Genomic DNA, 13975 nt, shown 5'->3' on the forward strand with positions numbered 1-13975 from the left:
AGGATGTGTAAGTCATTGGGCTAAAACCCTGCAATCATGTGTCGACAAATTTCCATTTATCATCATCTGCAGGTGACGAGGGGGAACTCGATAATTTGAATTTCATTCATAGAAACATGCAAACTAGAATGGGCGTGTAGGATTCCAAGTAGGATTTGCCTATATTTACCCTTATTTGGTTTGCTGATATTTTGTGCAATATGGGTTGTTTTTGCTCTGACATGCATCAAGGAATTTCATTTATTATCCAGATAGTACATTGGCTAGTTCTTTAAAAGTGTCAATGACCCCTAACTTTAAAGCTATGTCAGAAGTTGGATGGAGGGGCAGATTATTCACTGCTTTTCAAGACTACGTGAAAAAGGGCAGACCCTTAGGGAAGACTTGCAGTCTATCCCCACTGCAAAATGACCTTCATAAGGATACACCCAGGAAAGTGGGGCCGGTAGCAGCAGCAAGAAGAAGATCAAGTTGTATATTTTTTCTGAATGCTAAGTCATGATTGTTGAAGCATTAATTTCAGCTCTATATCTACATCTGAAGTTATTGCCTTGGAGGTTAATAGGACCTACTAAGTAGGAACGGAGCTTGTAAAGTTGTGCCAGCATATGGATCACCACTCATAGTGTTTGCATAACTGGAGCTGAAAAACTGGAGCTTTGAAGAAGACTCACAAGTAAAAAATATAAGACTCAAGAGAGCATTCAAGACAGTTGAAACATGATGACGCACTGCTCAACAGTACTCATATACTACTATTTATTTTGAAATCTGTGTGTTAAGGGGTTTTGCAAAAAGCCAGCATTCAAGTGCTTGGCGCTCAGGTTGCACAGATCAAGAGAATGTCTTCTGGTCACTAGATCTGCTTGATGCTGGAGATGGTGTATTGAACTGAGTCAGGATGGCAAAGATGTGCAGGTTCCAGAATGCAATTGATAGAGATTAGTCTGAAGAAAGCAGAGGTGTTTTGAAAGCTGGTATTCTGAGAGCCAATAAATGTTCCTTCAGGGCTGTCTTGGAATCGGGAAGACTGATACATGTAGCTCTCAGCTGAAAGGTGTACACCCTTTATATCAAAGTCAGAATGTCAGGAGCCCTGGGCCATGGAGTGCATGCAGGGGGGCACATGTGGTGCTCCCCTGTGCGCAAGCACTCTAGTACCTGCACAGCATGGACTGCACAAGTCCATGCCGTGCAGGTACTGCCTTTCAAGTTCCCATGGTGGTGCCTATTACATAGGCACCACCAATGAAGCACGTGCCAGTGATTAAAAATTTGATAATATGGCGGACGGTGTGCACATGGGTTTGGCGGTGCGGGGTGGTGGGATGGCAGCATGGCAGTCCCACTCCCACACCACCAAACTCGTAATCAGGCTGTTATTGTTAATATTGAAAAAACTAAGACCATAACTTTTTCTAAGAGTCCAAAGAAATGTATCTGATATTTAAATAGTGTCTTCTTAGAGCAGGTTAGCAATTATTGATATTTAGGTCACACCTTTGTGAGTAATTTAAAGTAGGATAAACATGTACTGAAATTGGGGACTTTACTTTTTGCTATTTTAAAAGCCCTGAAAAGGTTTGAGTCCCCTTTTAGGGCTTTACAGTGGACCCTATCAAAAAACAATAATTGGTACATGAATATATTAAGTATTGCACAGAGCTGAATTGCTCGATATTGAGCTTCGAGTCAAAATAGAGCTATCAGAAATCCTCTGTTTAAAAACCCTTTTACGCCTTTCATAATCTCGATGATCCAAGCACAGAGGCTGAAGTTAAGTCATGATTCTTGGACACCTTTGGCTTGGTCTCAAGTTTTCAGGTTCTGTTTAGGTATGATTCGAAATGATAGTCATGAAAATATTGCATCTATTTTGTTGAAGGAAATAATGCTACGGGCTAATGAATTCTCACGGGCAATTATAAAATTTGCAACATATTATGAATTAGAAGTTGATGTTTTTGAGATTAAAGATTTGCTGCCCGTAAATAAGGTAAAGAGCCCTCTTGGTGATCAGGTAAGGGAAGACACATTTGCAGGAGACAGACCTTACCTTACGGCAAATCAATCAGTAGATCAATTTATCACAAGGCTGGGTGATGTTGAGACTTTTCCATCTTTGGTTGAGGTCCCTGATAAACCAATACAGAGTAATATTCTCTATAAGGGAAAGGAATAAAACAAGGCAGGAGAATTTGTGTTCTTCTTGGGAGACTCTTTGAAAGTAATGGATATTGTATTTGTGATTTAACATTGAAATATTCTGTAATCCATCTTCTTTTAGATTGTATTATCTGTTTCTGTTAAATGAAATATACTCTTCAACCTATTTTCAGAAAGCAGGGTATTCGAACTAGGAATGCAGCATGAGTCACTTTATGCCTGATGAAGTATTTAAATATTGTAATCACAATTGCAAAGGACAATATGCTGATAAGAGATATTTTTGATGTGATATTGAGATTTATATACAGTACAATCTTGCGAAGTTTTACAATTCTGTAGCACACAATCTATTGTGGTATTGTGCAATATTGCAATTTATAATTTCTGAATTCAAATTTGTTTTTAATTTGAAGAACTATCTACAATTAATATGATGTAAATTATGTTATGGAAATGTTGAAGATTGTATGTATTTTGGACTAAGTATCTCTGTACAAAATATGTTTTTGATACTATGGGAATACTTGAAGCTTGGTAATTCTATAAAATGTATTCTTGAAAAGAAAGTAATTTATATATATACATACACACCCCACAAATATATATGCTTTGAATCTCTTTTTCTTCACAAAATATTGCTTTTTTTTAAAAAAAATGTATTTTTTATGTTTCATAGGGATGTGTGTGTGCAATCTATTGCTATTTTAATTTGATTTGAATGTTCCAATTTTGCTTTTCTCATTTCAATTATTATTATTTTTTTTAAATAATATTTTTTCTTTCTGTTGTTTTGGGGGGGTTTTGGTAGTGTACTAAAGTGCACTATTAAAAAAAATCTAAATTGAATATATTTTAAAAAAATGTTGTTTTATAGGTTTGCGTGATGGATGTTGCACTGTTTTAATAATTAATTTTTAGGGAGCAAAGATGTGTATTTAAGTTGTTTACTGATTCGTTTTTAGTGTGTATGGATGAATATTGCACAGGATGCTTATTAATTTGTAAGGCCACTGGATGACTGTTGCACCAATTTACTTTTTAGTTTTTAGGACACAGAAATGTGTGATACACCAGCTTGCTGCTTACCTTTTAGTGCACAAAGATGGGGATGCATGGATTAGACCCCATTCCTGAATACTTTTATAGGAAATGGTTTTCTCATGATTAACTTATGTAGTGCAATAAAAAGCTGGAATCCCCCTGAAGAAAGTAACAGGATAAACAATCTACTCAATGCTCATGTTCTCAATAGAACTGCAAGATTTAGGACAGCTCAAGAGGATGTTGAACCTTTTCAATTTTCACCCCGACAATATGGAATTCACTCCAACTGTCTTCTAGAAGTATTTCCTCTTATCTGCTTTTTAGAAGCAATTGAATAAACACGCTGGTATTCAATAAATATCCTAATAAGCCTTCAATATTTCTTAATGGATGGTTTTCAGTTTCAAGAGACCCTTTGGGTTGCAGAGCACTTCATAAGTCAATTCAATTTCAATTCAAAATAAGCTTTATTCGGTTGGGACATACAACCATAAAAGCACAATATATAGCACATGACATACTAAAATACCATGATACAGATCCACATACAATATTAAAACACATACATTTATCATTTTACAGTATCCGACAGACTATGGTTATCTTCTCTTAAAATAAACAGTAAGCACAGAATAGCATTGCATATTTACAATAGGGGGAACCATCAGGACTTTTCAATGTCCGGTATATAGTACGCAAATTAAAGCAAAACTCCAGATGTAAACAATAGACTCATAGCAGCGTAACCTAATATTAATAGCGATAGCGAAGGATCAACTCGCAAAAGCTTAAGTACAAAAACTAAAGTGCAAAGTGCATAGCAGCATGACACAAAAATAAGAAAAAAAGTGCAAATGCTAAAGTGCAGGAGCAATAGGACTGTCCCTAACTTAATGAAGGATAAAGCTTCACGTTAGAACAGCATACTCTTTCTTATCTTAATTGCACTTAAAATAAATGTAGCAGTATAAAAACATACATCAGGGTCGTTGAGTGCAAAAAGTAAGGTCATAGCAGCATTGATGGTATTGGGTTCATACTTTTTAAACAAGGGCTTGAGATAGACAATCCTTAAAGGCAGAAAAAGATTGCATAAAAACAGAAAGTGCAGAGTGCTTTGTTTTGTGGACCCGTCACAAGGACAAGGGGTAACTGGGTGCTGGTTCATTACAGGAAACGCAACCAGATGGTGCACAAGGCCTAATCTCAATCTGGTTAATACATAACGATGGGGAGATCTTGTGACTAAAGAGAGGTAGGATTGGAAACCCAGCGTATCCATATATTGGTGGTAAAACTGGTACGTGGTTTGTTTCTTAATTAATTCCCTCCTATATGCGTTCTTATGTGACAAAAAGAGGTTCGTTAACTCCTGTTTAGATGTAACTGGTATCTCGTTATGCTTTCCCAGAACAGATAGATTAAAAATGTCCCCATAAGTTTGAGTTAAATATCTCAACCATGGTATCTTTAGATAATTTTCCAGGCATAGACAGTCGTTTATAAAAGATTTAGTAAAAGTTGTCTCATCTTTAGACCATATCGAACGCCAAAGCTGAAGCTGTCTCAATGCTATTAAATCACACAAAAAGTTAAGACCAACCTCGCAATGAATAGGTTCAGAGGGGGCAGAGACGGGGAGACATGAAAGCTTTTTTAAAAAGGAGTTCTCTTCCACCTGTAGTCATTTACAGCAGAACATAACACAACACATCATAACGATAATACAGAAACACAACATGAAATTACCAACATGACTCGACATAACATAACATCACATAGCATAGCACAACACAACACAACACAACATCACATAACATAACACAATTTAACGTTAGGTTGGGTTCTTAAATAATCCGGAAAGAAGTTCCAAAATGATTTAATTATCCTAGTGTAAGTTTTATTTCGAGTCTTTGAACTTCAGGTGCCATGTATTATGTACTAGGGTGCACTTTCTCTGTTTGCTCCAGGTGCACCTTAAGACAGGTGCTCCTGGTGCAAACAGGGAAAAGTGTACCCTATTACATACAATGCCCACAAACTCACACTGCCCTGGGGGCAGCCCATTCCTGTGAAAAACCAGAGTGGCTTTAAACAGCCCCTCCAAGTTTTCAGAGTGCAGGTGGCACCTGTCTGCACTTTTAAGGGGGGATTAGAGAGCCCCTTGCAGGTGGGCGCAGTTAGTAACTGCATCTGCCTACAATGGGATGTCTTGGGATTCATGGGACCCCTTGCCCCCTTCAAAGGGGTTGCTCTCAGGGGGCACACTAACATTGCGCCACCCAATGCGCCTCCTGTGAGTGCTCTGCGCCAGAGTCTGTAATGTGGCGGGGGCACAGAGGAAAAAGGATTCCCTCATTTGCATTGGGGACGCCCACATACAAATGAGGGAAGGCCCTCTGAAGATAGCACTGGCGCTATAAGTGCGCCAGCACTGGCGGTATTACAGAAGGGGCAGCACAAGTTTCTGCGACCCCTTCTGTAGTACCAAGGTGTCCCGGTGGCACATATAGCAGGTAAAAATGCCCGTTGCACCCCCAGGGCACCTTCTTTAATATGACCCCAGGAATTTCAGGTAAAGTAATGTATTGCTTTTGAGCCTCTTAGGCCTCCTGAGATGGAAAATCTGGCAGATAGTGTGTTTTATTAAATGAATGTCTTTGAACACAAGGCAGCAAATCTTGATTTTTATTCTAGACTCTATGAAAACCCCTGTACGTCTCTTAGTACAGGTGAGATGTGGTCATGTTTTCTAGATGCTACATGTCTAGCTGTGGAGTGAAGAACGACTTTCAGTGTGGTGAGTGACGAATGTGTTAATTCTGCTCATTTAAACAGTATAGTGGGTGGCTTTGATTGTGTTCATCGTGTGTGGGCTGCATGAGCGTGTGGATTCGTGAGTGAAGGCTACTGATTCCTAGAGAGGAAGAATGGAATGAGTTGAAGGATAAATTGAGCCTACATGTGTGAAAATAAACAGCACAGAAGATCTTAAAACAAGACATAACAGTAGAGTCCATACAGGAATGTAATTCATGAACGTCATTTGATGAATTTGCAGTGTCTAAACTTTGATCACAGCTCCCCATCATCAGGATCTGTAGGTCTGAGTTAGACTTGTACGTTCACCTTTCACTGATCCTGATGTATCTAGTAAAGGAGTCAGTTTGATTCTGGATTGACTATTGAGTAGATGATTGTCGCTATTCTTGTTCTTTTCTTCGAGGATTTTCAAGGATTTCTTTGCTTTTAGTGACTTTAAATCAGATGACCTAATGATCTTCAACCAGAGCTGCAACTGGTGGATTCTTATAATGGGGCTGATACTATATGCAGGTAGAGGTGGACCCTGGGGAAATGAGAAAAGGAACCCTAATGCTTGTTCCAGCCACCTTCCATAGAAGCTCAGTTTTTATAATCTGTGCAACATGTCTATAATTATAATTTACATAAAAATATAGTCTGCTCCATTTTTCAAGTTATCAAATAGACACCTTATTGTTTCTAGATTTCACCTGCACAACGCTTGTGCGGTGCTTGTGACATCTCTTGTATTTAATATATCTTAAAAAGGAGCTCTTATCAGTTCCCAAAACCAAATTACTGTGTTCATTCGCTTATGTGTGGATCATTTTTATTGTTTTTTTGTTAACTTGCCCTCGCTGCACGCATTTACAATACCTCTGCAAAAGCTGTTCACATTGTTTAAGTCACATTCACTGTCAAGATAAGATCTCTTCCCACAGAAAAAGTAGACAGCTTCTAACAGTATGCTGGAATGGTTGCTTTTCATTACGTAGTTGTGTAAATCAGATGATTTAGCCTTAGAAAGATTGTGGAATATCATATTCATGCCTTAGTACTTTTCTTTGGACTTTGTAGGCATTACCGGATTGATTTTTTCAACTTAATCTAAATGTTGTAATGAGTGCATGTTAAAAATAAAGTTAATATGCAAGAGCTATGCTATATTTTACTAGTGAACAGGCAGTCACAAGAGCAGTTAACTGGCAGACAAGAGTCATGATTTAAATGGTGCAGCAGGTACAATGACACCAGGACCAAAAGTTCGAGGCACCCCACTAAACACCTACAATTACTATATTTTACTACTAAATAGGCGGTCACAAGTGCAGTTACCAGGCGGACAACAGAGCCATGATTTGAATGGTGCAGCAGGTGAGGTGGCACTGGGCCTAAAAGTTGTCAGAACTCCTCTAAGCACCTTATATTGGTATATTTTACTACTATACAGGCAGTCACAATTGCAGTTACCTTGCAGGTAAAGGGGGCTTGAGTTAAATGGTGCAGCGGGTGCAGTGGCACTGCCGCCAGAAGTTGTCATAACTTCACCAAATATTGCTATATTTTGCTACTAAACAGGCAGTCACAAGGGAAGTTATCTTGAAGGCACCTGGGTCATTATTTAAATGGTGCAGCAGGTGCAGTGTCACCGGGGCCACAAGTTATCATAACTCCTTTAAACACCTAATATTGCTATATTTTACATTCAAACTGGCAGTCACAGGTAAAGTTATCTTTCAGGCACTAGGCTCATGTTTTGAATGGTGCAGTGGCACTGGGCCCAAACGTTGTCAGAACTCCTCTAAACCCCTAGTATTGCTAAATTTTACAATTATAGAGGCAGACACAATTGCAGTTATCTTTCAGTTAAAAGGTGCTTGATTTAAATAGTGTGGCAGATGCAGTGGCACAGGGCCAAAACTTCTCTAAACACCAAATATTGCTATATTTTACTACTAAACAGGCAGTCACAAGTGCAGTTATCTTGAAGGCAACAGGGTCATTGGTTGAATGGTGCAGCAGGTGCAGTCGTACAGGGGCCAACAATTGTCATAACTTCTCTAAACACATATTATTGCTATATTAAAGGGGCTTGATTTGAATTGTGCAGCAAGTGCAGTGGCACCAAGGCCAAATTCTCCAGGGACCCCACTAAACACCAACTATTGTTACATTGAACTACTTAACAAGCAGTCACAAGTGCAGTTAACTTGAATGCACTAGAGTCATCATTTCAAAGTGCAGCAGGTGCTATGACATATAGACCCAATGCTCTAGGAACCCCTCTAAACACCAAATATTGCAATATTTTACTACTAAACAGGCAGTCATGTGTGCAATTACCTTACAGGCAGGAGAGTCATGTTTGAATGGCGCAGCAGGTGCAGTGGCACTGGTGCCAAACGTTTTCATAACTCCTCTACATACCAAATATTTCTATATTTTACTTTTAAACAGGCAGTCAAAAATGCAGTTATCTTGCAGGCACTAGGGGTATGATTTGAATGGTGGAGCAGGTGCAGTGGCACCAGGCCCAAAAGTTATCAGAACTCTTCTAAACACATATTATTTCTATTACATCAATTAATTCTATTATTTTGCTCTTTCTTTAATTTTTCAAAATGTTGCTATTTCTTACCCATACTATACCACTAGTAACAGCACAATATATTTCCTTTTTGTACATAAACAAGTCATAATACTTTAACAGACTTTCTGTGACTTATATTGTAAAACTACTTAGCAAGCTACAACTTACAACAAAAACCAGCTGATTATTAATCACATAGTCAAAACGTATGCATTTACTAATGCTTGTTACTTAGAGTGCACCCATACAAACAAGATTGGTGTTAGCTTAAGATGCCTCCCGACATCACCTCTAACAGCCACAAGAGGGTCCTAAATTAAAAGAAAAGGTTTTGAAAGTGGTGTGCTCGCTAAGGTAAAGGGAGTGCTTTTAAAAGCAAAAAATATTATGCCTGCAGCTCCAAAAATTATTGCTGCCACCAAACATAGTCAGCCAGTCAGCTCCTGAGGCACAGCCGGGAGCAGCAGTGTACTGTTTGTTTTATTGTGTAAATCCTAAAATTTTGACTCTGCTTTTTAAAACTTACCCTCCTGTCTGCTACACGATTACTGTGCACAGGCACCCATTGCAACCCAAAAACGAGCGCTGGGTAGGGCGAATTCGACGGTCCCACCAGCTGGATCCCTCACGCTAGGACGGGGACACGCCCACTCGAGGCCACGCCCCTTTTTCGTCAATTTCAGCTAAATAGCGCGCTCTAACACAGGCGCCTTGATAGCCAGTCAGCTCCTGAGGCACAGCCGGGAGCAGCAGTGTACTGTTTGTTTTATTGTGTAAATCCTAAAATTTTGACTCTGCTTTTAAAACTTACCCTCCTGTCTGCTACACGATTACTGTGCACAGGCACCCATTGCAACCCAAAAACGAGCGCTGGGTAGGGCGAATTCGATGGTCCCACCAGCTGGATCCCTCACGCTAGGACGGGGACACGCCCACTCGAGGCCACGCCCTCTTCACTCCCCCCTTGCTATAAACATGTGCATGTGCCGGAAGCGCAGCGGACGAGCGCAGCGGGCGCGACGAATGCGCGCCGAAGGCGCGCATAAGGCAAGCTCGTCTGCGCTCGTCCGCGCCGAGTCCGGGCCTAGGGCCACCCCCCTAACACCATTTACTACGAAACCCAGGCAGTACAGCTCCGAAAAACTCTTAGAGCTAAGACTCCTACAAATGAACTGTATCCAGCATCCTTACCACGTTGATTGTCTTCCGTATATATGCAACCTCTGCAAATGCACCCTCAAGCCCTCCCCACCCTCGGACCAGTGCTACGAGTACCGCATGTTCTTGCTTAACTGTAGGTCTCTGCCCAAGCATAAGAACGAATTTGCACTCTTGATGGAGGTGCACAAGCCCGACATTGTTTTCCTAACGGAAACCTGGCTCACCTTAGACTCGGACCCAGCCTTGGTTACAGCCATTCCCCCTGGCTTTAAAATCTCCCGCCAAGACCGCCCAAAAGGCAGAGGAGGAGGATTAGCAATTGTTCACAAAGAGCAGTTCCTCTGCCGAATCATCGCAGAAAGCATCCCAGACTGCGAAAGCCTAGCGTTTAGTCTGGAGCTCTCGCCGAACAACTGCTTCTCAGGCACCCTCATATACAGATCTCCCGGCCCCCCAAAACAATTCCACATCCAACTAGCACGGACTGTGGCAGATCGTGTCAGCAGTTCCGCCAACTTCACATTGTTGGGTGACCTTAACTTTCACTTCGATGCCAAACCAGATCACACAGCAGCTCTTCTTACCGACGACCTTGCCGCGTTACAATTACACCAACTGGTCAGCTCCCCTACCCACGATCAAGGACACCTGCTTGATCCAGTTTTCAGTAATTGTACTAATTTGACAACTAGTCCACCCCTCTCTCTCCCCTGGACTGACCATCTACTGGTCCCTTTTCTATGGCACACCACCAGACCCCCAGCCACCAAACCCACTATAAAAATAGCTAGACCGTGGTCCCGCCTCCCTATCGAGACATGGACCAAAAAACTGTCCAGTAACACACCCCCGCTTAATGAGGACCCATGCCTCGCAAACCTTTCTTATGAGGAATGGATCACCAAGTCACTCGACCTTTCCCTACCTAAACGGAAAACCACCACAAAACGCTGCCACAAATCAGCTCCATGGTACTCTGAATCCCTCAGAACTACAAAACGTCAGTGTAGACAAGCAGAAAGGAAATGGCGCCTGGACACTCTGCCAGAAAACAAAATCCAATATCAAAAAATACTCAAAATATATAAAGAACAAATCAAGGCCAGCAAAACAGCCTATCTCGCCAACAAAATTATCCTGGCGAAATCTAAACCCAGGGAAATTTTCCGCATCGTGAAAAGCCTCACCAAATTACCACCCAGTCTAGATGAGTCTAAGACCGCAGAACACTGCAACAACATGGCAGATTTTTTCCTGCAAAAAATTATTACCATTTATGAATCTTTCCCTGCTCCTCCCAGCACCCCCTCTATCGCAAGCCATTCTGACCTGAACTCCACCCCCACCTTGGACCACTTCGCTCTTCTTAACCTCTCGACTCTTGAGTCCTTGGCAAAAAAAGTCAAATCCGGGTCTCCGGGGGACCCAGCCCCGCCAGACATCATTATGTCAGCCTCGGCTATCACCCTGCCCGTCATCATGGACCTCCTTAACTCCTCCATTATTACTGGCGTAGTCCCGCCACAATGGAAACAAGCCATGGTCCGAGCACTATTAGAGAAGCCCACTTTGGATCCCTCGAACCTCAGTAACTACCGGCCAATCTCTCTCCTTCCCTGGCTTGGTAAAATCCTAGAGAGACACATCAACAGCCAGTTGATCAAATATCTCGAAAACCACCAGCTTCTTGATCCTACTCAAACGGGCTTCAGACCAAGACATGGCACCGAAACCGCGCTCCTCATGGTCACCGAGGAATCCAGAAACATCCTGGACCAGGGAGGATCAGTGGCAGTGATCCTCCTTGACTTAAGCGCGGCTTTCGACACGGTCAGCCATGACACTCTGCTGGACCGCATGGCAAACATCGGCATAAAGGACAAAGCCTTGTCTTGGTTTGAATCCTTCTTACAGGACAGATCCTTTCGGGTATTTGATGGAACTTCCTCCTCTACCAGCAGACCATCAAAATGTGGAGTCCCGCAGGGCTCCTCATTGAGCCCGGCGCTCTTCAACATATATATGAGGCCACTGGCTGAAATTGTTCGTCAGTATGGAATTAAGATCATTTCATATGCTGACGACACTCAGCTAGTGGTCTCACTGGCACAGGAAGTTAACCAGACCTCAAAAGGAGGGCTGAGGAAATGCCTAGAGGAAGTCAAGGACTGGATGTCCTCCTCCTCATTAAAAATGAATGGAGACAAGACAGAGCTTATGCTCCTGGGCCCTGCCAACCCTAACTCCCTCAGCATTCTATGGCCACCCTGCCTGGGCACCCCTCCGGCCCCAAAGGACAGCATCAAGAGCCTTGGGGTGTGGCTAGACAGATCTCTGTCCTTCGGCACCCAATCCACTAAACTGGCAGCCACCTGCTTCGGCCTCCTCAGAGTGCTAAGGAAGGTACTCCATCTTCTACCGATGGAGGCAAAACAAGTAGCCATTCAGGGCCTTATCCAGTCACGACTGGATTATAACAACGCCCTCTACCTCGCCGCCCCTGAGTACACGATACGGAGATTACAGACGGTGCAGAACTGTGCCGCGCGCACTTTGCTTCAGATCCCTCGACGTCAATCAGTCAAAAATGGACTGAAAAAACTGCATTGGCTACCCATTCCCCAAAGAATACAATTCAAAGCCTTATGCATTGCGCACCAGGCATTCTGGAAAACGGGTCCTCTCATCACTCGCAACCTAGTGTCACACTTCCTCCCCACTAGGAATTTGCGATCCAACCAGACCTTCACGGCCACAATTCCCAAAATAAAAAAGTCCAGAACTGGCGGTAGGACTTTCACCTACAACGCTTCCAAGCTATGGAACACCCTACCCCCCCACTTAAGGAAAAATTCCAATCTCACCTCATTCAGGAAACAGCTAAAAACATTCCTCTTCACTGCTGCCCAATAACACCGGGCTACCTCCTCTTGTTCTGTTGGTTTCTTAGCGCTTGGACGCCCCCGGGCAGCAATCGCGCTCTACAAATCGACATACAAATACATACAAATACAAATACAAATACTTCGATCTTGGCAGATGAGTTAGTCCGTCACATCGGTGACGGACATTCCGTCCACCGAAATATAAATCCCATAATATCCTATGGGATTTATATTTCGGTGGGCGGGATATCCGTCACCGTTACGATGGAGTAAACCGTCCGTCGAGATCTATATCAGGCCCATAATCTTTGTGTAACTCCATGAGATTTGTATAATTGCTTTCTTGGACTGGCAATTGTACTTGCCATCTCACATGGGACTGGCAACCTTATGATATGACCAGGGCTTTAAGTGGTCTGGCTCTCAACAGTCCGGAACACCGGCAGTTTTTTAAAGGGGCCTCGAAACGGGTCTCTATCGGGCTCTGTTTTGTGCCCCAGCACAGGCGGTCCATTTTTTTCCGGACTGCAGTGACAGCAGGTACATCGTTGTGCGCGTGCTCACACTGATCACTTGTCAGTAGTAGGGAAGTTACGGCATGACCTCATGCCAGGTGAGCGTTGTAGGGGAAGGGAAAGAGTCATTTCATTTTCTCTCTGGATTTCCCTTCTCTTTTTGAAACTCAGGTGTCACCAGGGTTTAAGTGGAAGCTTTTTCAATATTATATACAAGCCATAGTTGCTGCTTATTTATCTTATGCAACTAACAACCATTGACAAAGCCAATAGTCCTGAGTTGTTGTAAGTATGATGTTACTTGTTGTATCATATATCTGGATGCAATGACAGAAACAGCAAAATACAAGTCGGGCGGCACACTATGCTAAGCACAGATTTTTTGCTTACATGTTTTTAAGTCACGCCCTTAATTAAATTGGCCACGCCCCTGTGAGAGACCCCCTCCCAGTTTTTTCATCCCACTTAAAGCCCTGGATATGACAATGTTTGTGTCCGTGGTGACATAGGATCTTCTGATAATCCTAATAAATTAGGTAGCGATACAAACCATTACAACATCCAGAATTACACACAGAACCGACTAAACACAAAAAAGAACAAGGAGAAAAGAGAAAATTGATGTGTGTTATTTAATCAGAAAAATGTAGACACTAACACACACACAGAGACACACACACACTCAAACAGTTTAAGACATACACATGGGAAGAGACAAATACCATAGGCGTTCACATAAATGCCTACAAATGTGTAGTTACAGAAGGAACATGAAATAGCTTTAATTTAATGCAAACATATTTACA

The 13975-nt window shown here is 42.1% G+C and overlaps 1 protein-coding gene across 1 annotated transcript in view; it reads right to left on the reverse strand.

The window, feature by feature from the left end:
* UNC5D (unc-5 netrin receptor D) overlaps positions 1–13975 on the reverse strand; it is a 1316579-nt gene that overhangs the window by 687622 nt on the left and 614982 nt on the right. The gene's annotated exons all lie outside the window — the stretch shown is intronic.

Source organism: Triturus cristatus, chromosome 11 (genome assembly GCF_964204655.1).
Source record: "Triturus cristatus chromosome 11, aTriCri1.1, whole genome shotgun sequence".
Lineage (NCBI taxonomy): Eukaryota > Metazoa > Chordata > Amphibia > Caudata > Salamandridae > Triturus > Triturus cristatus.